Source organism: Caretta caretta, chromosome 22, assembly GCF_965140235.1.
Source record: "Caretta caretta isolate rCarCar2 chromosome 22, rCarCar1.hap1, whole genome shotgun sequence".
NCBI lineage: Eukaryota > Metazoa > Chordata > Testudines > Cheloniidae > Caretta > Caretta caretta.
Window position 1 is genome coordinate 15,182,277 of NC_134227.1, and position 25,147 is coordinate 15,207,423.

General features: G+C 44.5%; 1 protein-coding gene and 1 long non-coding RNA gene across 2 annotated transcripts in view; one reads left to right on the plus strand and one right to left on the minus strand.

Annotated features, from left to right (window-relative positions):
* The window catches only part of LOC125625509 (uncharacterized), a 79,768-nt gene that overhangs the window by 13,713 nt on the left and 40,908 nt on the right, over positions 1-25,147 (minus strand). The window contains exons 5-7 of the long non-coding RNA XR_012665790.1: positions 13,512-13,568; positions 11,836-11,964; positions 11,269-11,447 (exon numbers count right to left, since the gene is read on the minus strand). This is a non-coding gene — a long non-coding RNA (uncharacterized LOC125625509). The remainder of the gene's footprint in view (positions 1-11,268; positions 11,448-11,835; positions 11,965-13,511; positions 13,569-25,147) is intronic.
* The window catches only part of CLMP (CXADR like cell adhesion molecule), a 71,667-nt gene that overhangs the window by 10,403 nt on the left and 36,117 nt on the right, over positions 1-25,147 (plus strand). The gene's annotated exons all lie outside the window — the stretch shown is intronic.

The following is a 25,147-nucleotide window of genomic DNA, read 5'->3' on the forward strand; positions in this document are numbered from 1 at the left end:
TATGGGCAGGCAAGCTGCATCTGCAGAAGGAGGCTGCCCTCCTGAAACTGAAAGGTGGGCCCAGTTAAAAGAGAATAATGAGGAGAGGATGGGTTTTATTCGAACTGCAGTGCCAAACTACTGCTACTTTCCGCTCCTATAGATCTTTCATAATAAGGAACTAAGAGGACTTTTACAAGCTAATTAGTGTTGCCTCACAGTTCTCTGTGGGGTGAAGAAGTGTTATTAGCCCTATTTTAGAGAGGACTAAGGTGTGGCACAAACCATTGCCCAAGACCACACAGTGACTGAGTGGAACAGCTGAGAATGTAGAACCCAAAAGTCCTGACTCCCAATCTTCTGCTTCAACCACTGCTGTGTCCTGTTCTAATACTTCCTGAAACATACCCAGCTGCACATAGCTGAATTGGTAAAGGCCAACGAATAAATGCATGGGAATCGTTACAATAGGCAGAAAAGCTTTTCATACTGATGTGAATTAACTCTTACTGGAGGGATGACTTCAAAGGGGAACAGGAGAAGTCTGATTTGGCCCTTGCTTCCTGCTAAAATTACTCAACAATTAGTATAAAAAATGATGGTGGGGTTTATAACATGGACACACTGCCAATAGATACTGTTCTGACTGCATGAATGACACAGTATAGTTTTATTAAGAGAATGCCCCCAAGAAAATTAATTTGCGGCTCCATATCTTTGTTCCCTTTATTGTTTTGTTCCACATTTGGGCAGGGACTGTCTAAACATTGCACGTAGAGTACTTATAATGCTCCCTTTACTGTCATCTCTGAGCACCTCACAGTCTGCCTGTATTTACCCTCACAACCCCCCTGGGAGGTAGGGGAGTGCTATTATTCCCATTTTATAGATGGGGAACTGAGGCACAGAGAGATTGTGGCTACACTATGAGCCAGGGCTGTGATTCCCATATGTGGACATACTCTTGCTGAACTGGTGTGCTAAAAATAGGAGTATAACCGCAGTATTGTACTTGCTACCTCAACTACAAACACACCTGAACCCTGAGGGCATATACTGGGAGCTGCTAGCCTGTGCCATTACAGCGACAATACTATCTTAGCATGTTAGCTTGATGACAGCTAGCACAAGTATGTCCACCGGAGCTGGGAATTACACATATGGGTTTGTTTCTGTAGCAGCTGGGAGGGTGTTCCCCTGCATAGACTGATAGACACACTAGTGGACTATTGGAAGTCTAAAAAGAAAAGGAGTACTTGTGGCACCTTAGAGACTAACCAATTTATTTGAGCATGAGCTTTCGTGAGCCACAGCTCACTTCATCAGATGTGTACCGTGGAAACTGCAGCAGACTTTATATACATACAGAGAATATGAAACAATACCTCCTCCCACCCCACTGTCCTGCTGGTAATAGCTTATCTAAAGTGATCAGCAGGTGGGCCATTTCCAGCACAAATCCAGGTTTTCTCACCCTCCACCCCCCCACACAAATACACTCTCCTGTTGGTGCTAGCCCATCCAAAGTGACAACTCTTTACATAATCAAGTCGGGCTATTTCCTGCATAGATCCAGGTTCTCTCACTTCCCCCCCACCCCCATACACACACAAACACAAACGGGGACTTGAAGCTGATGCTTTACCCACTGTAACACCTTTCTTCTTTGGGTCAATCTGTAATAAGGGAGGAAGACTGATGCCCTTATTTAAAAAAAAAAAAATGCACACCAGGAGATACGGGTTCAGTTCCCAGCTCTCCTACAGACGTTGGCCAACTCACACAGTGTCTCAGTTCCTCATCTGCTTGTGCACTGTACTCTTTTCTTGACTATTAAGGCTGAACCTTCTTTGGGGCCAGGACTCTCTTTTTTACAATGTGTCTGTACAACATGCTGTTCAATGGGGCCCCAATCTTGGTTGGGTCCTTCAGGCGCTACATACTATAAATCATCATCATGATAAGAACCACTCGGTTCCCTTCCCCATTTGCTCTTTAGTAAAAGCATCAGCAGGAGGTGGTTTTCCTGTATTCAGAATATTTATGAGATATGTGTTGGCTGGATCTCACAGCTCAGCCTGTCGAGGAGATACACAGAGAGAGAGAGAGAGAGAGAGAGAGAGAGAGAGAGTCTCTCTCTCTTTCTCTATATATATGTATGTGTGTGTGTATAAAATTTTATCAAGGCTCATAGATATATCTATGAGCCTTCATAAAATTTCAGCAGCTACGGAAATGTTTAGTATAGAAATGAACTCTATCTGTTAGCACAGGAATGCACAGCACTAGGAAACCACGGAAGGCAGGAGGGATCTTCCATATACCAGATAGAGCTTGGCATATCAAACTAAAACACAGAGTCAGGCTTTTTTTTTTCCATTTCAGAAAAAAAAATCACAGGGTTTTCAACCTTGAAGGCAAATCACTTTGTGACTTCATTGTTTAAATTTAGGTTTTGTTTTGCGGGGGGGGGGAATCATTAGACTTCAAGCAAAAGCCTCATAGCCCAGGGACTGTCACTTCTGATTACTTCCAGTGACACTTCCAATTATTTCCAATCACAATTCCAGGGACAAGAGGGAAACAGAGCCAGATTCTCCAACATCAGGCTTTCTGAACAAAGGACCATTTATCAGACCACTGCAGAAAGGGAAGTACCAGGCCAGATTCTGAGTTCAGTTACATCAGAGTAAATCCATTGCAATTGGAGTCAAAGCCATTGCATCTTTGAATAACAGAAGAACACTAGGAATCAAGGGTTCTGTTCCTGACTCTAGCACTGATATGTTTGGTAACACGAGGCAAGTCATTTTCCCTGTCTGTGCCTCAGTTTCCCCAGATGTAAAAGTGGGATAGAATGCACTTCAGAGAGGCTGCACAAAGCTTAATGGATATTGAAGTGCTTTAAAGACCTTATATGAAAGGGGCTGCAGAAATGCAAAACTATTATTGTTTAGAAAGAGAGTGCTGGGAACAGGAGACCAATGTCTCTGCTGGGGAAACGCCATTGACCTTAATGGAGATATGCCAATAGAGAATTTGGCCCAATTGTAATTTAGGAGATACTTGCCATTGTATCATTTAATAAGCCTCCCCAATAACGGACAGCTAGAGAAAGAAAGAAGAATGACTGATGCATGTGTTAGTGATTATAATTCCTCAGGGCTTGCGCCTTGCAGCCTTGAAACAGAAGGCAGCTGCTGCTCTCCCCAGTGGCAGTGTCAGGCAACGATGCACCCCAAAATGTGTCCCAGTTCAACTCATTAAATTGTGGATAGCACAAGTAACAGGTTCAGTGGCCAAGAACCATGCGGTCAGAGTGGAAGGAGCCACCACTAATCGGGGCCTGCCCAGGGGAAAATGAGAAGGATGTTTTACTTCAGCCTGGTAATGCAACCGTCTCATCATTTTCTGACCTGTAATGTCAGATGATGACAATGCAGCATTGGGCCAATCATGCCTTTAGGCATTTCTGGATTTAAAGGGCCAGATTCTCCATTTCCCTCCTGTGATTCCACCGCTATTCCTGATATACACCAGTTCAAGTGAGAGCAGAATCAAGGTCCAAATTATAAACCCTGTCTTCAGCTTCGGTGCATTAGATCTTTGCATAACATAAAGCTGTTTTCACTTTCCTGACTTGACAGACACGTTAATTAATTGTGACTTTAGAGTACCACAGGCCAATTCCCAGCAGAACTGCGTCTCCGAGGTTGGGGATCAACAGTGAAGCAGGCTGTATTCCTACTGCCTAGGAGTTTGGACCAGCTCTGTGGCAAGATGAGACCAGCCACTAGAGCTGGTAAAAAGTTCCTTTTTGTTTTAGAATGTTAGTAATAGCACCAGTGCCTTGGCCAAATTCCACTTCTGCTTATTACTTGCTACTAACCTAAATTCCTGCCACAGATGAATGTGGCATGCCTCACTTTGGTTTTGGTCCTAGACTGCTGTGCGCTGTGAAGCAGCCATTGTTTTCCACCCCAGAGGAAGGTGAAGTGATTTCAGTATCTATGTCTATCTGATCAAATCTATTCTTCTGTAAAGCACCCTGGAATGGAAGGTGCTATATATAAATGTAAGATGATATTATTTGGCACATTAAGCACAAGCAGTGGAGTGCACAGATATTTTTGTCATCAAAGTTCAGAAATTCACTTTCAGATCAGTGGCTTTGGCATTATTATTGGTCCAAGGCCTTCAAAATCTAGCCAGACATCAGCACTGAAGTCTTTGCTTTTTTTTTTCTTCTCGGATTTCTCAGCTTCTGTGCCTTCTGGAACAAGCCTAGCTTTCATAACAGGTGCACATCACTGGTGGTGTTTTGAGGTGCTGCTCTCCTGAGAGCCCAGCATTAATAGCCTATGACTTTCAGCATTTCATATGAAGAATTAACAGCTTTACTGAACACATACAATCTGGCTGGACATCTATACGGAACTGACTAGTCCTGTTCCAGTATGGACTGAGCCTTGGTGCAAAACCCATCCCTACTTTGGTTGTTCGAAACTCTTGTTTGGAAACACAATGTGGATTTTTCCAAGACAATGTGGTGAGCAATTTCACATAATTCTGCATTCGGTGCAGCCTGCTATTTTCCATATTTCTTTCCCAAAGTGGAATTTTAGGGAAGTGGGTGGATTTTCTGATGGTTAAAGCAGTAGGCTGGGAGTTGGGATGTCTGGATTCTGTTTCTTGTTCTGCTACTTACTGTGTGACAAGTAATTTAGGCCTCAATTTTTAAAAGTGCCCACTAATTTTGAGTGCCTCTATTTTCAGGTGGCTATCATGAGTCGTCTAGGGCCAGCACCTCTGAAAATGAAGCTCAAGAGGCTGATCCAAAGCCCACTGAACTCAATGGAGAGACTTGCACTGACTTCAGTGGGCTTTAGATCAGGCCCTAGCTGTCTCAGCTAGTGGACACTATTACAAATGTGGGCTTCAGCTTCTGTATGCCTCAACTTCCCACCGGTGAAATGAGAATAATATGCATTTATCTGGTGCAGCTTAAATCATGGTTTTAAAAATGTTTTGAGATCACCATAGAAAAGGTGCTGCAAAAATGCAGGGTATTATTGTGTCAAAGTAAATGAACGGAAAGCCATAGAAGAAGTGATAATAGTGCAGCTGTTAGTTATTTCAGATTCACAATGACCTCGTGCGAGAAAGGTTGAGGACTCTGAGGTCACTTGCTTTGGAACTAATGATCCTGTAATGCACAGTAGTACTTCCTCTAATTACTTATTTTTTTCCTATTTAGTAATGCCCTGGGCATGTTGCTTCCATTGCAGGATTGCTGTGAATGCACACCCATTAGTAAGCAAAGCCATCTAAAGGGAGTGGAGGCTTCTCTTTTTTTCTGTAGTGACTTCAAGTTCTTCCCAGAATCACTGTTGGATTTCCCCCCTCCCCATTTTTTGAGTGATAAGGCGGGGGGGAGAGGGGGGAAAGAGCAGCAAGCAAAATCTAAACAGAAGAAACTGGTGGATTGTGGCACCAGATGGAAATACATGGAAATATTATTTAGACTGCAAGCTCTTTCAGATAGGGGCTGTCTTTTTGTTCTATGTTTGTACAATGCCTAGAACAATGGGATCCTGCTCCATAACTGGGCTTCTAGGGAGTGGTGAGCTGGAGCCGGTTCGCACCGGTTCATGCAAACCGGTTGTTAAATTTTGCAGCCGGTTTAGAACCGGTTGTTAAATGTGTTCGGCAAACTCCAGCCCTTGGGCCGCCGTCCTGTCCGTCCCGCCTGAGCTCTACTCACCCGGCGGCCCTGCGGTCCGTCAGCGGCACTTCGGCGGCGGGTCCTTCAGTTGCGCCGGGTCTTCGGCGGCACTTTGGCGGCACGTCACTCACTGGTTCCGGGTCTTCGGCGGCACTTTGGTGGCGGGCCTTTTAGTGCCGCCGAAGACCCGGAGCGACTGAAGGACGTGCCGCCGAAGACCTGGAGCGACTGAAGGAACCAGTTCTTCAGCTTCTCGCATCTCATCGCTGCTTCTCGGTGCTACAGTAACACAAATAATAATAACAATACTGGAATAATAATCATTAATATCAAGTACAGGATATGGGGGCTGCATGCATTGTGCGCTTATAAGTTAGGAACAGGAGAAGGTCTTCAAGCCTAGCCTTGTGAGTACTCATCTCTCATCACCTTGACAGACAAAATGGGAACTAAGATGTACGGAGCCCACATATGATGGTTTTAACAGGACAAGGACATGTTCAGATACCCTGCTGATGGTCATTGTAACAGGGTGGCTTACACAGGGGCTGGAGACCCTGGCGTTAATCCAGACCTGATTATAGGATGAGCCATGAATTGAATTGGAGGATCCCAAAATAAAAAGAGCAGGAAGCTGCAGGGATGGGGGAAGCCTAGGAGACTGCAGGCATATTTGCAGAGGCTCCAGGGAGCAAGAAGGCTCCTGCAGGGTCAACATGGGGAAAGCTGAAGAAGAAGAGAGTGGGAGAAAGCTCTCCAGTCAGCAAGGCCTGGCAAAGATCCCTGCCCAAATAGGGGAGGGGCTGTAAAGGCCTGTTGCGATGAGGAATATGTGACATTTATTTTGGGTTAATTAAACCAGAGTCACTGAACTGGGCTTGGGGCCTCGATGGTCTCTATGCACAGGAGCACTCAATAAATTGGAACCCAAGAGGGGACTGTTTGAACTTTTGTTGAACGGAGTGAGTTCTTAAAAGGGCCCTCAAGAGGGGAGGGAACAGAGGCAAAGTACTGCTGAGGCACTGTTGGACACAAGGGAGTGCTTGATTGACAGTCAGTGGCCATATTGCTACAGTCACTGTTGTAAATGACTGGACAGACAGACAGAAGGCTGTAAGGGCCTTATAGGAAAACCTGTAAAGCCTTAAGGCTATAGGGCAATGTTCTGATTTTTGAAGGTGCCAAGGACACTCAGCTCCCATTAACTTCAGAGAAAGAGGTTTGTTCTGGCTGGAACAAAAAAGATATCCCTAATGCTAAACTAATTTTTAAGTGTACTTTTTTGCCAAAGCTCCCAATTTCTGACAAGTTCCAGACCCTACCAAGGGCTCTTTTACACCACTAGCTCTCAGCAGATAAAGCCACCTCAAGAAATCTAATTGTAACCCACTTTGAGTGTGTGTCTGTCTCTGAGGAGGCCCCCGGCACTTCGTGGGTAAAGTCATAGGAGTTCCGAAACTGGCTTGCAGCCAGAGTTCAGCGGGCCTCCACAGAGTAGCACGAAGACATTGAGGGGGCAGGGAGATGGATTTTCAGGCTGGCAGCGATCACTGGATCTGATGTCCTGTATATCCGAGGCCATAGAATTTCGCTGAGTTTCCCCATATTGAGCCCCATAACTGGTTTCAGATTAAAGCATATCTTCCAGAAAGACACCCAGTCTTGATCTGAAGATATCAAGACACAGAAAATCCACCATTTGGTAGTTTAGTCGGAGTGATTGATCACTCTCACTGTGTTTAAAAAAAACAAACAAACAAAAATGGTTCTTGTTCTCACTTTCTCTACTAGGCTGAAGAGCCCTTGAGAATTTTCTTCCTGTGAGGGTACTTATACACCCTAATCAAGTTACCTCTCAGTCTTCTTTTTGATGATAAACTAATCAGATTGAGCTGTTTAAGCTTTTCCCCTTCCTGCCTTTGTTTGCAGGGGTGGTTTTGCTAAAGCAGAGGGATTGTGGGAGCGTGGCACTCTGCTGAATTTCTGCTGCCAAACCTCATATAGTAAGGTGAACTTCACAATTGGCCAAGATTTTCAGAAGCAGCTAGTGATTCCAGGTACACAAGTTGATTTCCAGAAGGCTGGTGCTCAGTGCTTTTGGAAAATCAGGCCCTTTAACATGTCTTAAGTTGCAGCCCTGAAAATTGAGTTCCCCCGACCCCAAAAGCTAGTCACGTTTTTGAAAATGTTCTCCTTCAAATGCATGCTCGCTTTGATCGCCACAACCCCACAGATCAGCAAGAACAGTACAGCTTTTTAAATTGAATTCAAGCAAATTTCAGCTGGATTCATATTCTTCTCTCTTGTATATCCAAGTGGGGAGAGCTTCTCTCTCTAAAGGCTCCACTAGGAGGGAAACATGACTGGGGAGAGGAGCTGATATAATTCATGCATGTGGAAGGATTTATTTAACTGGCCTGTTAAATAAATTACTCAAGATGCCAATATCATCTGTCTCCCCTATTAGAGCTCCTTCCTAGAGCAACTCAAGGCAATGGACTGTTCCCAGCCCTTTTTGACTTTTCCATAGCTGAAGCAACCACAGAACAGTTGCCCCAAGATGGACCCTTTGTAAGGTTTCAGAGTAACAGCCGTGTTAGTCTGTATTCGCAAAAAGAAAAGGAGTACTTGTGGCACCTTAGAGACTAACCAATTTATTTGAGCATGAGCTTTCGATGAAGTGAGCTGTAGCTCACGAAAGCTCATGCTCAAATAAATTGGTTAGTCTCTAAGGTGCCACAAGTACTCCTTTGTAAGGGTATACCTTCAGATCAGCAGCACTGCTATGGGTACCCGCATGGCCCCACAGTATGCCAACATTTTTATGGCTGATTTAGAACACGCTTCCTCAGCTCTCGTCCCCTAACGCCACTACTCTACTTGCGCTATATTGATGACATCTTCATCATCTGGACCCATGGAAAAGAAGCCCTTGAGGAATTCCACCATGATTAAAACAATTTCCATCCCACCATCAACCTCAGCCTGGTCCAGTCCACACAAGAGATCCACTTCCTGGACACTACAGTGCTAATAAACAATGGTCACATAAACACCACCCTATACCGGAAACCTACTGACCGCTGTTCCTACCTACATGCCTCCAGCTTTCACCCTGACCACACCACACGATCCATCATCTACAGCCAAGCTCTGCGATACAACCGCATTTGCTCCAACCCCTCAGACAGAGACAAACACCGACAAGATCTCTATCAAGCATTCTTACAACTACAGAACCCACCTGCGAAAGTGAAGAAACAGATTGATAGAGCCAGAAGAGATCCCAGAAGTCACCTACTACAGGACAGGCCTAACAAAGAAAATAATAGAACGCCACTAGCCGTCACCTTCAGCCCCCAACTAAAACCCCTCCAACGCATTATTAAGGATCTACAACCTATCCTGAAGGATGACCCAACACTCTCACAAATCTTGGGAGACAGGCCAGTCCTTGCCTACAGACAGCCCCCCAACCTGAAGCAAATACTCACCAAAAAGCACATACCACACAACAGAACCACTAACCCAGGAACCTATCCTTGCAACAAAGCCCATTGCCAACTGTGCCCACATTTCTATTCAGGGGACACCATCACAGGGCCTAATAACATCAGCCACACTATCACAGGCTCGTTCACCTGCACATCCACCAATGTGATATATGCCATCATGTGCCAGCAATGCCCCTCTGCCATATACATTGATCAGACTGGACAGTCTCTACGTAAAAGAATAAATGGACACAAATCAGATGTCAAGAATTATAACATTCATAAACCAGTCGGAGAACACTTCAATCTCTCTGGTCACGCAATTACAGACATGAAGGTCGCTATCTTAAAACAAAAAAACTTCAAATCCAGACTCCAGCGAGAAACTGCTGAATTGGAATTCATTTGCAAATTGGATACTATTAATTTAGGCTTAAATAGAGACTGGGAGTGGCTAAGTCATTATGCAAGGTAGCCTATTTCCCCTTGGTTTTTCCTACCCCCCCCCCCCAGACGTTCTGGTTAAACTTGGATTTATGCTGGAAATGGCCCACCTTGATTATCATACACATTGTAAGGAGAGTGGTCAGTTTGGATGAGCTATTACCAGCAGGAGAGTGAGTTTGTGTGTGTATGGGGGTGGGGGGTGAGAAAACCTGGATTTGTGCTGGAAATGGCCCACCTTGATTTTCATATACATTGTAAGGAGAGTGGTCACTTTGGATAAGCTATTACCAGCAGGAGAGTGAGTTTGTGTGTGTGGTTTTTGGGAAAAAAAAGGGGGGGGGGTGAGAAAACCTGGATTTGTGCTGGAAATGGCCCACCTTGATTATCATACACATTGTAAAGAGAGTGGTCACTTTGGATGGCCTATTACCAGCAGGAGAGTGAGTTTGTGTGTGGGGGGGCAGAGGGTGAGAAAACCTGGATTTGTGCTCGAAATGGCCCAACTTGATTATCATACACATTGTAAGGAGAGTGATCACTTAAGATAAGCTATTACCAGCAGGAGAGTGGAGTGGGAAGAGGTATTGATTCATGGTCTCTGTGTATATAATAAAAAGAAAAGGAGTACTTGTGGCACCTTAGAGACTAACCAATTTATTTGAGCATGAGCTTTCGTGAGCTACAGCTCACTTCATCAGCTGTAGCTCACGAAAGCTCATGCTCAAATAAATTGGTTAGTCTCTAAGGTGCCACAAGTACTCCTTTTCTTTTTGCGAATACAGACTAACACGGCTGTTCCTCTGAAACCTGTGTATATAATGTCTTCTGCAGTTTCCACAGTATGCATCCGATGAAGTGAGCTGAAGCTCACGAAAGCTTATGCTCAAATAAATTGGTTAGTCTCTAAGGTGCCACAAGTACTCCTTTTCCTTTGTAAGGGTATGGCTGTGCTGCAGTGACTCAGGACATGCATTGCAGCAGGTATAAGCATACACAAGTTAAGTTGTGATCAAGCTAGCTGACTAGCAACAGCAGCATTGGCAGGATGTCAGCACAGGCTACCACCCCAGAACCATCCCACCTGGGACCCCTGGTATGTACCCGGGTGGCTACCCCATGCCACTATTACTACACTGCTATTTTTAGCAAGCTAGCTTGATCCAAGCCAGCTCAGGTTTGCCTACCCATGCTGTCTGATTTCTGTCTCTGGAAACTGGTTCAATGATAAAAATACACACACACACCATATCACAAAGGACCTAGGAAGGTATACGGTGAAGACTATCTTAAGCGAGCAGCAGAAACTAGTGGGTCATCACAGTGGGTTGTACAGAACACCCAGAAGGAAGCTTTGAAATCGACACTTAGGAGCAGAGGATGCCAGTGCGGGGTGGTTTTTATTTTTTAGAGGCAGTCTCGCGGCGTTTCCCAGCCAGGAGGATCCTTTGAATTCACTCTTGTTTAGCACTGTGCAATGGCAGTGACCTGACAAAGAGAAGCTCCTATTGGGCTATGTTTTCCCTTCGGTTGAACTATTGCAACTCCACTGAAGTTAACCAGGTTTTGCTGACCGAACAGAGAGGTGACCTGCTGCCTGTGTGGAAGATGAAAATGGGTGCTTACGAAAAGGCTGGGAATCACGGTGCTTCTGCCTCCAGTCCTGCCTTGGCTGCACAGTGTTGAGGTTCATCGCCTTCCTGGCATGGTGCCTGATGTGCCCCCTCTGATAGCCTGCTGCCGCTGCTTAGAAAAAGGTTGGGGCTTGTGGTCTTGGGAATAGATGTTCCAAGGTATTTAGGTGCCTGCAGGAGCAGAGAGATGCCTAGCGGGGTTTTCAAAAGCTTCTAAGCAGGTTAGATGCTTAACTCCTGTTACTTTGCTTCTAGTAATTTGTGCTTAAGGCCCTGTGACGAATCCCTGCTCTTGCTTGTGTATTGTGCATTGCTTGAGACTTCAATGGAAGACTGGAGAGCTGAGACCAGAAAACTCATTCAGCTAGTGTGAGATTCCCATTGGGTTTCCCCACATTGAGCGCTGGAGAAAACATAACACTGTCTGCTCCTCTCTTCCTAGGAGCCCATGTCTAATGCCTAGGGCTGGCCCATTGGGTGGGGGGTGATATGGGTCCCCCTCTGAACACTGATAGATGAAGCTTTGCACCCAACACAAGATTGTAAAAGCTACACTTACTTCAAAGCCTGTTTCCATGAAGAGGCCCCACTTGCCAAGTGTAGCCTCTTTGGGGTAAGGACCGTTCTTTTGTTTGGTGTCTGTACAGAACCTAATGCGATCCTGGTCCTTGACTAGAGCTCCTGGGTGCTGCCACATGACAAATAAATAATAATCATAATAATAATAATAACCACCATCATCTTTTCAGCCAAACACTTTATGCCTTACAAAACCTTTGCATGCCCACTCCCTCCCCGACCCAGCCCAATCAGTCCTTTCAGTTGCTTCCTATTCTCCAGCCATATGTACCGTAAAACTTGGTTTACATGGACAGCAGAGGCCTATTCAATAGCTGCTGGCTTCCTTCATTGTGATGAGACATGCTTTGGGCATGCCGAGGCTCTTTTCACTCAGCATGCATGTCTCCTCTTGTGGTTTTGGCCGTGTTAGGCACCCTGGTTGAGTCCAGAATATTCCCTGCACATGCTTGCCTCTCTGGACTCAAGCACTGTCATGTCAGTGGGATGGAAAATCTCTCCCCAACCGAAAGCACCTGGTGTGTTGAGCCTCTGGAGTATTAACATCCAGCTTTTGGGAATATAAGGAATTAATGTACTTCTTTTGCTGAGAGTGGAGTTTGGCTGTTGTAAAAGAGCTTGCCATCAGTCTCCCTTGCTAGTTGCTGGTGTACAGACATCTTTTGGTTTAATTGATGATCTGGCAGAGAGGAAGAACCACTGTCAGGGATCTTTATAAAATGGCAAATACGGCCTTTCAGGGTCTCCACAGATATGGAATTGAGCCCACCCCAGATCAGTTCCTGAGTGGAGAGTTTGGACATGAGGTGTAGACAGAAAATTATGCCCCACTCCAGTCCAGTTCCCTGAATGGAGGGTATTATCATTGCATGTGACACAGGTATGTTCCTGTCTGTGTTCTCTGAAAGGCATGACTTCCAGGTCACTTCTGGCCACCCTTTGGTGCTACTGTAATGTAAACATGAATTAAATCATAAGCATCGTTTCTTCCCCAGTATCTGAGAGAGATGGGGACGTGGAATCTAACTTGCTTAGGCTCAGCCAGGATAAGGTGGAAAGTGGTTAATTCTATTGATTTATTGTACAGATTTATTTTATATATTGCTTGCTGAGCACAAGCTGAACAGATAACAGACCATGTCCTTGTGTGCCACATGGGGCTCACAATCTTAGACAGACATTTATAGTCCAAACAATCGCATACATGAATCAAAAGCACTGGAACACTGAGAACAACTGACCTCAACTGGAAGTGACACTAAGCAACTGGGGTTAACATCTCCAAGAATGGTACAGGCCTGCAACTGTAACTTCTCTTGGAGCTGTACATGAGTGTTTTGCCCGTATGGTTTACATTCTGCAGTCACGCTGGATCCATTACTCTTGGGCCTGACTTTTTCAGAGATGCTGAGTGCCAGCAGCTCCCATTGACTTCAACTGGAGTGGCTGGTGCTGAGCACTTCTGAAAACCAGGGCCCCTTGGATCTTCGGAGATTTTGGTGGCACGCACAGACTCATTTCATCTGCCACTGGCCCTGGGGCTCTGCTTGTTCCCCTTTCATGTGAACCTCTTCGCAATGATCTGTGCTTTTGCAACCTCCCAACAATGCGCTCTACTTGAAAAGCGCCGAACTAGTACAATATGCAGTGACTCACCTCTTCAGAAGAGTGTTCCACATTTTCCGCTGGCTTCCAGTTTGCTTCTGAGAAAAGCTGAAAATGTTGATTATTATGATGCAATATTTATATTGCATTAGTAATAATGCCTAGCTTTTATAGAAAGCTTTAGATCTGAAAGGGGATGTCTACGCTGCAATAAAACACCTGCAGCAGGGCTAGAGAACTGCACTGTCACCGTCCAGGCTTGGGGACCCTATGAGGAGGGAGGGGCCCAAAGCCCAGGCTCCAGTCCAAGCCCAGACATCAACACTGCAATTTTATAGCTCTGTAGCCCAACTGACACAGGTCAGCTGCAGATGTTTTTATTGCAGTGTAGACATACCCAAAGTGCTTTACGATGGAGGTCACTATCATTATGTCTATTTTACAAATGGGGAAACTGAGGCACAGGGCGAGACGTGATTTGCCCTAGGTCACCCCACATGCCAGTAGCAGGAATTGAGCCCAGGTTTCCTGCAGTCTTGTCTGCTGCTTCACCCTCTAGGCCACACTGCATTTAATATAGCCCCTCCCTCAGGAAGGCAGAATAGCTCAATGGGTGGTGCCCTGGACTGGGGGGCAGGAGGCTTGGGTTGCATTCCCAGCTGTATTCTCACTGACCTTAGTCAAGACACTTCACCACCCGTGCCGCAGCCCCATTTGTAAAAAGTTCGTGATGATCCTGAATCTCCTTTGCAAAGCATTTTGAGCTCCAGGGAGGAGACACGCTACATAAGGTCTAATTGCAACTGTTATTATTTATGGCTATAACAAGTTTTTAGACAAATAATTTAAAAGTGCAGACTCAATAAATGAAACAGTCAATTGGAGCATGAATGACTCCCACTTGCTGGAAGCCCCTGCGAGGGTAGGCCCAGAACTGATCAGTGCCATAAGAGGAAAGGAATCTATTAGCTGCACATTCCTGATCTTGAAGGACGAGCCCTCCCCATTGCTTTAAATCATTCTGGGTTTTATTCTTCTGTGTCAGCACTGTCAGTGCCTATAATCCTCAACCAAAAGAGGCCATCCTAACCGACCAAGAGGGGGCTTAAAGTGAGGGATCCCTTTCAGCAAGGATGTGGCAAGCAGACTGATAACATAAAGGAAAAGAGAAAATACCCTGAGCTGAGATGCCTAACATTAGGGCCTGATCCCGAGGGTAAAAGCTAAGAGATCTCAGCTCCAAATGAAGACAACACCTCTCCAGATTGGGCCTTAATTTCTCCCCCTGTCTAAACTACCTTCACTATTATAATTAGAAACTAAAAATAAACCCATTCATGAGTCCTCTGCTGCAGGAGGCTCATGTGGTCCTGAAACAGGCCATGCTTACTGACCAGCCATGCGTTATAACCACTGTAATTGAGCAGGTAATTATTATACATTCTTGTAAACACACACCATTGGTAATTCATGTTGTGACACAGGAAGGATCCATGCAGCAGATAAATGTTACTTCTGCATTCATTATAAATAGCTGCCATGGTTCATGTTCCTCTCTGTGTGCATTATAAATCCACAAAGCAAGTAAAATATATTATGCAAGCAAAGTTTATAGGTATGCATTAGAAATTGATGCATTTGAGAAATAGTGCAGGTCTCAGAGCTCCATGCTGTTTGCAGTCACAATACACGTCCAGAAGTGTTAACTGCCCACTTCATTGTAAGTGGCTTCTTGCAACACATGTTAATCCCTTATGCTTAACAGTCTGTCCCACCTTCTATTTAGTTGTGGTAGTGACACTCTGGCTACCTTTTCCAGCTCTAAAGAGCAGCTCTGTGTAGCTCGAAAGCTTGTCTCTTCCACCAAGAGAAGTTTGTCCAATAAAAGTTATTACGCTACCCTTCACCCACCTTGTCTCTCTAGGCTGCATGGGGGCAGGCAGTGTGGCTTAGAGGATAGGGCACTGCCCTGGGATTTAAGAGACTTGTATTTGAGTCCTGGCTTTGCCACTATTTGCTGGATGACCCTGGGCAAGTCACTTTCTCTCTACCTCAGTTTCCCATGCTGTAAAACAGGGAGAATGATACTGACCTCCTTTCTAAAGCACTGGTAGCTCCATGGATGTAAACAGCTCGATATTATCATTATAATATATTACAGAAGGCAGAAGTGTCTAGCTATTAGAACAAGAGGTGGAGTGTGCGTCAGGAACCAAGGGGTCTACTCTTAGCTCCTTTTGTGATTATGTGACCTTGGGCAAGTCATTCGCTCTCTCTATGCCTCAATTTCTCCATCTGTCAAATGGGAATAATTTACTCAACTTTGTAAAACACTTTGAGGCCCTCAGATGAAAAGTGCTGTATAAATGCAAAGTATTCGTTGCTACTGTTTAATGTCCTTTCCAAAGATTATTTAGATTACTGATTATTAAAGGTTAAAGATTATTGCAGTTCTTGCCTATCATTCTAATTTATACTACACCCATCAACCTAGTAACTAGGCACATAATGTGTTCCGTTGATGGAGCTCGAGTACTGCTTCGTTATTTAATAGGAAAAAAATTGAATTCTCCAGGAGTTGCAAAGCTGTTTACTTCGCTCTTCTGCGAATTTTGCAAGAAACATACACTCAGCTGTTCTTCCTAAAGGAAAAAAACCCCTCCAGATCCCAGAATCTTGTCTTCTTGGTGCACAATAAACAGAATCCAGATGTTTTAATCTGGGAGGAAAATGTTGTTTTGAATGTAACAGCCTGAATAGAACAACCCTGGAAAAAAACCCATCAACAATCCACCCACCAACCCACATAAAATCTGGCAGTTTCTAGCTTAGAGAAAAATAGAAGTGTCCTGATGTCATGTCAGGTTAAGAGAATGGATGGGAGAAGAGGAATTGGTTTCATCACTAACCAAACAGGGCATCTCAGGCAAGATTTATAATCATGCCAACTCCTATAATTGTCCCAAGTGAGTCTTATGAAACAATCAGAATCCTGAAAGTGGGTTTGCTTGTATTTAATATAAGTGGCAAATGGAGACACCAATTGTCTGGCCCAGATAATCACACTTTTGTATTGTTTCTAGATGCTAAAGAGGGCCATACTTGGACATGAGTGCGGTCCAGCGTCAATGATACACTGCTGTCTCTGCCTCATAGAGATTTCTTCCCCCATCCTATCATTTTCTTTATAACACAAATAGTACCTAGCTTTTACAGAGTGCTTTTCTCTGGATGGTGTTTTAATTTACGGGCAAAGGGAATATAATTTTTGCAGCATGATGAAGCCATTGTAATTCTTCTTCTGCTCAGCTTGCTTGTCTGGAGACACAAGGAAGTTATAAACTGGGGAGTAAATATGGAGTTTAAAATAAGGAGAGTAGGAGCATAAGCCATGTCATCAGTATATCCTGCCAGTAGGCACTATGGCCACAGAATAAGGATCCAGCCTCCCAAAGAGAAACTCACAGTGGGACTCTTGTATCCACATAAGTTATGTCTACACTGTACATTAAGACTGGGGTCTGACTAAAGTTTTGTCTTCCCCCTCGATCCCCCCGTTCCATCCATACACAAATCAGTCTAATCTGGGTCAGCAAAGACTCAGGACTGAGGTCCTAGGACCCTGCTGGAGGGTGGGTCAGAGCCTGAGTCCCACTGCGACTCAGGCCCAAGGCCTGTCATTTGGCAGTGTGGACGCAGCTCAAGCAGCAGATGCAAGTCAGAAGGGCTGCGTAGCACCGTATGGAGGCGTTACCACGGCTGTGAGACCCGGGTCCAGCAACTGTAAGCCCAGGTTTACAATACAATATGGACATTCAAGTGCAGGCTTGGAAACACTGAGTCCATAGCTCAGGTCCCACGGCACTGTAAACCGGGGTCTGTATCGAGATACCCAGAGAGTTGCATTGACTCCAATGAGCCGCTGGGATCTGCCTATGCACATCTTGTTGCAGGATCGGATCCTAAGTGGATACATAAACCCTTCTGAATCTCTTCCTGTACAGAGAGAGACAGACCATGAATGGGGCCAGTTTGAAAACTGCACACACACTGCCCTGCTGATTGCCTTCTTCCCGTCTCTCTCCCTGTAACACACACAAGCAGTGGACCTCTAATCGAGTTGAAGAGGAAGGATGCTCTTGTGTCTAAGGCACTGGACTGGGACTCAGGAGATCTGTGTTCAGTCGCTGCTTCTGCCATAGATTTCCTGGGTGACCTTGGGCAAGTCACGTCTGGGTCTTAGTTCCATCCCTGTAACATAGGGACAATCATACTCCTTTTCTCCCACCCTTTGTCTGCCTTATCTCTTTAGGCCTTGATGCTGATTGAGCAGCACATGGGTGAATTGCTTTATGCCTGCCCAGAACGCTAATGTCGTCCATGGCCTATGCTCACGTGTTACACAATGCAGGACTGGGGCTTTAGACTGCAAGCTGTTCTGGGCAAGAAACGTTTCTTCCTATGTGTACAGCATTTAGCACAAAGGGGCCTCTAGACACTACTGGTCTACACAGAACAACTTATATCCTGCACGGTGCTGTAACTAGCAGCCGCACAGAGCCCAGGTAATTCCAGTGGAATTTGACCCATCTAACTGAGGGTGCAGTTTGGCTCATTCTCATCACTGCCAGAGCTGGTGTACAGTTACTCAGCAAGCTCTAGCCATGTGCCGTTAAAGGGCCTAATGTCCGATCTAAAGCTCTCGGGAGTTGGGGGAAGACTTTCCATTGACTGCAGTGGGCTTTGGATGAGGCCTGACTAAGAGCAAAAACACTGCCATGAGAAACGCAGAGACACGTCTTTCCCCCAATTGTTGTGCCCTGTTTCACGATCCATCGTATCTTTGTTAACAGAAAATGACAAATATGCTTTTCTAGCCGCCCTGCCTTTCTGGCACATGGGTCAATACCACCCACATTCACCCATGTTCTAGACTCAGCTCTGCAAGGTGCTGTCACGATTGCCTCATTCCCTGTCTGTCCACTGGCTTGGAACGCCAAGAGTAGCCCATAATTAACAAGCATTTCACTCCCTCTCTTAGAATAAATTTAGTCAGTGAGTCAGTCTGCTTGCAGTCCTAAAACAAGTGTTTGTTTCATAGGAATAGGAAGTTAGGAATTGCCAGACCAGATCAGATTGATAGTCCACTATTCTGCTCCTGACCGTAGCCAGCACCAGATGAAGAGGTGATAAACCCCATCAGAGGAAAGAACAGGGAACGCCATCATGACTTGCCCATCGGGAATATCTCCTCCCAGCCCCTGGGGGTCACTGGTTGCATTATGACCTGAAGCAGGAGGCTTGTGCCTTCTTTAAAAAAAAAAAAAAAAAATTCTATCTGGTGTAATTTTGGATTTTGATCTCTATAAATGTGTACTCCCTATCTGAATCCTGCTAAGCTCAAAATCTTTGATCTGCCGTCCTGAAGCCAAACAGTCCATTTCCTTTGTATGTTCCTGAGCTGATGGGGGGTCTTTTGTCTTGTCTTGCCCATGCTGCTAAAATTCCAGTTGCCCACCATCACCAACCCTCTTTCCATGAGTGAAGAGCTGGTAACACAGTGCCTACTGCAGACATGGAACTCTCTCTTTATCTGGTCAGGAATCAGTTGTGCAAGAAGGGATTGTTGGGAGTTCCTCAGCTCAAAGAATTATGGACCTATTTCTAAGGGTACCTCAACACTGCGATTAACAAACCCGCAGCATTGGGTCTCGGAGCCTGGGTCAGCTGATGCAGGCTTGCCAGGCTTGGGCTGTGGAACTGTAAAATTTCAGTGTAGGCTTTCGGGCTTGGGCTGGAGCCTGGGCTCTGCGACTCTGTGTGACAGGAGGATCGCAGAGCCAAGGCTGAGCCTGACGCTGAATGCCAGCACTACAATACCCATGAGCCCGAGCCAGTTGACCTAGGCCAGCTCTAGCTGTGCTGCAGGTCTTTTATCACAGTGTAGCCATAATCTAAGGGATCTCTCTCAGGTGTACAGTGGAAGAACTTTGGGTATGCTGTGTGGAGAAACAAAGATGCCACAGAGTGGGGGACTCAATACCCCAATGTACACTAGAGAGGTGATTTCAAACTCACCATGGAAGGGACAAATGTGGCACAAAGCAGGGTCAACTTATGGTCTGTATAACAATATGTACAGTGCCAATTTTACACGATTTCAATGAAAGACAAGTTTTGTAACCAGCACCTGAATACTATGTGATAGGCACACAAGAAAGGTGGTGCTAGATGGCTGGGTATGTAAGTCAGCTGAACCTTGACAACCCTTCTGGCTTTTGGGATGGATGGATATATGTGCTAGAGAAGACGGATGCAGGAGTTAGGCAGAAAGGCTGATGAACCTGTGGAGGAACTTAAGTCTGGGTTTCGACTCTGTGTTGAGTTTCATGTAGCCTCAGGTTTCACTGGGATGGTTTGGTCTCCTGAATCCCAGCGGTCATCTTCTTCTGCCTGAGTTGTGATGGCAAAACACACATAAACAAGCTGAGTGTGGTAAATGGTGTTTTGTTTTGGAGCTTGTGCCTGACGAGAGTTTGGGTCAGAGTAAAGGTCCCTCCATTAAACCACTGGCAAAGGCTGCTTTTTGGCTTGTTTAAACAATGCAGCTGAGTGGAGTTTAGCTTGGGGAAGGAATGCAAACTGTTTGGGATTGGGGGGCGACTCTGGGCTATGCTAGCTGTCAGATGTATACAGAAGCTTCATCAGAATGTGCTGTCTCACGTCTCTTGGCAGATCTCTATAGTTTACCTGATTACCATTTATAGTAAATGTTTTTTAATAAGCACGGATGTGTCCAGGCCTGCATAGATGCAAGGAAGACATGCCAGAGATTTCCCCAGATTGCAAGGTGCTGTGCAACGACTCGATTTATTAAAAGGAGGGTGAGAATTAAAAACAGCTCACCCAGTTATATAAACTCCCCCCAGTTCTGAATGAGTCTCAGATCTTGATATCAACTGACAGCTAGGCCTAGTCCATGATAAAGCTCTCCCCTTGCAAAAGGAGTGCAAGTTCATGACAATCCCTGCCACCAGCAGAGGAAGCAACAGGAGTTTAGTAGGATATAATGTGCAAAGACGTGAACCAATTGTCCTTGGTCTGTATCATTGTGAGAAAAATAACTTCAAATACTACAGTAAACATTTTTAAAACATCTGGGGTAATTAGATGTCTGATGTCAGAGAGCCTTTAATCTAGCAGACAAAGTCACAACAACACCTCATGGCTAGAAGTTCAACATTGACAAATTCAAACTGGAAATCAAGTTTCTAAAATTTAACAATGAGGTTAATTAACCATTGGAACATTTCATCAGGGGTCTGGTGGATTCTCCATCACTTGAAATCCCTACATCAAAAATGGATGAATTACTAAAAGTGACACTTTCGTTCAGTCACGAGTTATTGGACTTGCTGCAAGAATCACTGGGTGATATTCTATGGCCTGTGTGATGCGGGTATCAGACTATGATCAAAATGGTCCATTCTGGCCTTAAAATCTATTAATTTTACTACCTTTCATTTGTTGTCATAATTTTATTGATTGGGGCCCAGATTCAGCAAGACACTTATGCACATATGTAATATTAAGCATGTGAGTACTCACTAATGTTGGTACTATTCACAGGCTTAACTGGTTTTAAGCGCATTACTGAATCAGAGCCATAGTTCTATGGAGGTACATAGTGCTTTACAGTAACTAATCAATGCTCAGATGGAGGTAGATGTTCTTTACAAATCTAAGATAGATAAATTCACACAGAAAAACATAGATTGGTATTCAATGTTTTAACTCAACTCATCTCTAATGGCTTCTCTGAGTGGATGTTTGTGTGTGGAGTCCAGACTCACCCCTTTCCCTGGGTTTGGATATATTTAAAACAGAAAAGAAACTAAGTTCCTCCTTCAAGACCGCTCAGCCCACACCCTAGATCTTCTCTCTATAGACCCACTCCCATCTCCATTATATCCAGGTGGGGTAATGTACTACAGGCCTCAATGGGTCAGCAGAACCTACTTAACCCTTTCCCAGCAGGACCAGCACCTGCTAACGAGTGTTCTAGGAAAAAACTGCCACCCTATTACAGTCTTTTTCGTCCTTTTCTCATTCCCCTTAAGAAGGGTCTGATCTTAACTGTCTGATTTTTGTTACTGTGTAGCTTTGCTTTTGTATAGTAAAATCTGCAAATATTTCATATCCCTTTTCCCGTGTGCATACTTGTTTTCTATGGGCCATATCCAAAGTCCTTACTCAGGACCGTATGCCAAGAGGTGCTGAACTCTCTTAAATCCCACTGACCTCCACTAGAGTTGCAGATGCTCTGCACTTCCTAAGGATTTGGTCTAAATTTAGCTGCCCGTGCTTCATGATGGCTCCTCCAATGAATAAATATTCAATAACAAAACAGCACGAGTCCATTTGAAATGTAAAAGGGGCAGGAATACAGAATTAGCATTGCCAGGAAGAGAACTGAATTTCACATGGGACAATCGTTGTTTCACTCATCACCAGCAAACAAAACAAAGCAAGCAGCAAAGAAAACATAACGCGACAAAAGCTACAGTCTCTCCATAGTTTGCAGTCAGCAAACTGCTCTGTTTATTTACATAGTGATGTATCCTTTGTGACTTTTTCCACCACTAGACTAATCTTGCCCTTCCAGACTGTTGATTCATCAGGTCTGGTGCCCTGCAACCAGCAGTGGTTAATTCCTGATGCCCCTCTCTCTCTTCTTCTTTCTATCTCTCTATTTTTTCTCATTTTCTGTCTGGGTTTTTTCCCTTTTTTTCTTTCTCTCAAATTTTTATTCCTTTGTTCTTTCTTTCCACCACAGTGCACCTAGTCATCTAAGCAATGTTCTACATTGATGCAGAGGGAGTAAATGGTTTCTTCCTAATCCCTGTAGTGATCTGCTTAAGCCTTAGCCTGCATAATTATGAATGTTGCTCATGAAATTATCCAGGCCTTTTAAAATCCCACGTACACTGGCCCTGACCCCCTCTGGCAGTCTATTCCACAGGCCACAGCCACACTGTTCAAGCAAAGTAGTTCCTGTTGTTTGTTCTAAATTTACGGGCCATTTAATTTTCAGTGTCTCGTTGTTCTCCTGTTTTGATCCATTATGTCCAATATTTCTGTCTATTTCTTGCTGTCTATTCCACATGATAGTTGATAATGCAACAGAGTTAGTGTTCAGGGCCCCACAGTTCAGAGGAAATAAGAAAGGACACAAACTCTCACCCCAAAATCGTATCAAACCTTTTCTGAGGGTTGGAAAATTTGGATGATTATTTTTTATTCTTTATTTTTAGGGATCTCGTAAGATTTGAGGTTTTGTGAGCCTCTCACGCTATTTTTAAAATGTGCAAAACAGGCTGGAGTTCCTGAATCGCTTTTATCTATCCTTTAAACCCGTTACTTTTATTTTTCTAGGCTGAGTCAATTGTTTTTGACTCAGCCTAGAAATGATTTTCCGGCTGTAGAGTGTAGGGATAGAAGAGCCCAGTTTTCCCCCACACCCAAATTAGACTGGCATAAGCAAGTGCCATACACACATGCATATAATAGGCTCTAACAAACCTGTGGCTGCCTAAAACTTCACAATTGTTGCTATGCTGCACATCAGTGCAACTAGAAACCTCACTGCAATAGCAGAGTTAAAACACAGGTCCTCCTGCTCCAAAGGCCACAGGCCTCTACTTGAGCTAAAGGACACTCTCAATTAGCAATTAGCCCTACAGGGCCTACGACAGGCAGGAGAGCATATTCTGTTCTGTACAGGGAAGTGATGCGCATACACACTAATCAGTCCATTAAAATACTGCATTTACATTTTCATTGGATTTTTTTCCTCTCTCTCCATCTTTGCTCCTTTCCTTCTCTCTCCATGTATTTGTTTTGCAGTCTATCCATTCTTTGCTCCATATCTCACTTTTTATAGTATTGGCTTTTTCAGTCTGCTCCTTTCCAGTCTCTGCCAAGTGGGATGAAAACCCAATAACATTTGAGTTCAAGTCTAGTTTGCAAACCCACAATATTCACGTGGATTCAAAATGATGTGAAATGACTTTGCACCTTCCTGATTACTTTATATTTTTGCAATAACCTCTCACTGGTCAGCTCCTTCACAGAACCCCTCTACCATGTGCCCCACCCATTTTTCCTACTGTATCTATCTCCTAATATTCCAATATCCAGTGGACACTAAATCGCAAGCCCAGTACCTGATAATTCCCCCAATTTGAAAATCATCTCACTACTACTATCAGAGGGGTAGCTGTGCCACTTTCACTACTACTAGTTAGTGTTGCTCGCCCAGGTACTAAAGCCCACTGATTTTGCTTCACCACCAGCACTGAAGCTTCCAATTGGGTCATACTTTCTTAACGGTATTTAGCAACAGTTATTTTGCTTTGTCGTCTAGCCACATTTATTTCAAATTTCTAATAAAAAAAGTGATGAAGAAGCCATTGGGACTTAAGCATTTGCTTAAATTTAGGCATGGGCTCTGATGCTCTCCTAAGGAACCTGATTTTTAGCGATGCATCAATTTTGTGTCCAGTATTGGGAATGCAAAATATTGTGCACAATTGCATTCATTGAAAAGTCTAACTCCCCACTCTGTGGGTATAGTTACATAGAATTCTCTAAGGGTACGTCTCCACTGCAAAAAAAAAAAAACCTCAGGCCACCGAGTCTCAGAACCACGCTCAATTGACTTTGGTTCAGACGGCAGGGCTAAAAATAGCAATGTAGACTTCCCACTTGGGCTGGAGCCCGGTTTCTGAGACCCTCCCCTGGCACTGAGTTTCTGAGCCCATGCTCCAGCCTGACCTGGACTGTCTAAACTAGTATTTTTGGCCCTGCAGCCCTAGCCCCGCAAGCCCAATACAACTGACCCGGGCTCTAAGACTTGGCACCACGGATTTATTGCAGTGTAGATATACCCTAAGCATGTCCAGCTGCAAGTGCTATACAGTTCTGACCCTGTTCTAATTTTAGACAATGGCAAAACTCCCTTTGACTTCAGTGGCGCAGGATCTGATCCTAATTGTGCCATTTCGAAGCAGTTGTTGAAAACGAAGAAAAACAAATCTTGCCATAACTCTTCCTTGTGCTCTCCTGTCTGTCTCCATCTGTTGTCTCTTGTCTTAGACTTATATTGTAAGCTCCTTGGGGCATGGACAATCTTTTTTGTTCTGTTTGTACAGCACCTAGCACAATGGGGTCCTGGTCCATGGCTTGGTCTCCTGGACAATACCACAATACATATAATAATTACTAATATTGAGACACAGCTCTGTATTTAGCAGATAAAGCATGTTCCAGCAGACAAATCAGTCCCAAAGTCAGTAACAAGACATGGAAACATAGTTCACTAAGGAGCGATCTGACCCTAAGTGCAATATCCTCAGATACAGTGCTTTAATCCTCCACAGCAATGCTCTTTGAAACTCAGCCAAATTCACCATGTCAGGAGCCTTAGGACAGCAGAGAGGCATCAGGCCATTGTTTATGTATTACTTTTATTTTTTTCTTTTAACCTAAAAGTTCTGTGGGGGGAATTTATTACCAGCTACAAAACGTGGCTGCATCAGTGAATGAGAAGCAGTGACATTAAAAGTAATTGACATTAAAATGTTGTGACATTAAAATTAATCATGTTTGATGGATGTTAGAGACTG